Raw genomic sequence first — 1539 nt, 5'->3', positions numbered from 1 at the left:
CGGTTCATACTTTCTCAAGTTCCTCCAACACATCCGGTCTCTGCTCCTGAGATGATCCATCTCACTCTTTTGTACTTGAGATGACAGGCAGTGTCCCTAGCCAACTGCAACATTTTGTCTCCTATTTGAGCCGCTGAGAAGTCGGTATCTCCTGTCTTCTACTGGATATTACATAGTAGCAAGTATGTGAACAATTTCATGACAAGTTACAAAATACACAAATTACAGAAAACCGCATGCTCTTGTTTTCCTGACTACTTAATTTTTATAAATTACACTTCGGGATTAGGATAGAGGAATACATGATACCATGCATTGCTAACAACAGTCTATTGGATCTATATGTTCACAGATAAAAGAAGCCTTGTTCCAAGCTAACTGGCCAAGGCCTTGACCTTCAGGGCAGCCCTCATATATTTTAAACCTAAACGTATTCAATGACCTGTCTAAGTGATAAAAGAGGTCGTCATGATATCTTTCAGCTAAATTTCTATTAGTGGTCCGACCCCTAGTTTTCATTTAAAAAAAAAAATTATTGTTTTATGATTATAGACCAAATTAAAGAACTATCCTATAAATTTTTGTGTAAGTAGGTTGGCCCCTGGTTTTCATTTTTTTTTACTGTTGAATAACCACACATTGAATACAAGAAATTATGTATGCATATGTACATAGATGGTATTATAGGATATATAGTTATAAAATATATATTATATCCATATATTTTTATATCTATATATCCATAGATAGAAATACAGAATCTCCTATAAAAAGACTGTCTAGACTTTGTTCCCCAAAACCTTTTTTCAGGACAAATCTCCTCTATCCACTCACTGAAATGTGAAATTCACTCAGGAGGCCACTTTATTTCCAGCCTAAAATTCCTAATGCTCTGAACACTTGATACAATGCCCTTTAGGATTTCTGCCACTTGAACCTAAATTCTGTGGCCATTACCCCACAAAGTACATCAGGCTGTGAAACAAGCTCTTAAAGGAAAGTAGTTTTTCAAGCTACATTACAGTGCTTTTAAAGGGAATAAAATCTTTAATGAGAAAACGAGTCTCTTGAGACTTCTGGCTCCAAGTTCAGCTCTGCACACTTGCCTTCTTGTTTGGCAGAGAATCTGTTAAGGGACATTTCAGGGAACCCATTCTCTAAAAGGTCCAGGATGAAATAGGATGACAGCCTGTTCTCTGGAGCCTCTGTTGGGCAACTTTATAATTCTCTGACAGATTTCCTCAGAAGCTGTTCCCACACAACAATAGCCAGTCACCAGCTTCTCCCACTGCTACAGCCCAACCAAGGAAGGAGGAACTGGGTTGCTAAGGAACCTGTTGCAATAGCACATGATAGAACTAACACTTGTCAGCTTATAACAGTTTAGTGTGAATAAACTTATCAGAATTCTCCCAAGTGCATTAATACACTGTCAGCTTCTGCAGGGCTTGGGCCCTTTCTTTACTTACCTTTATTTCTATTCACTTCTAGTGCAGTGCTACATAAATGTTTATGGAGTGTCAGTTGAGGACATCCTGC

Source organism: Lipotes vexillifer, unplaced genomic scaffold (assembly GCF_000442215.2).
Source record: "Lipotes vexillifer unplaced genomic scaffold, Lipotes_vexillifer_v1.1 scaffold65, whole genome shotgun sequence".
In the NCBI taxonomy this organism is placed as follows: domain Eukaryota; kingdom Metazoa; phylum Chordata; class Mammalia; order Artiodactyla; family Lipotidae; genus Lipotes; species Lipotes vexillifer.
The sequence above is the reverse complement of the archived record's forward strand: the minus strand, read 5'-3'. Positions refer to the sequence as shown.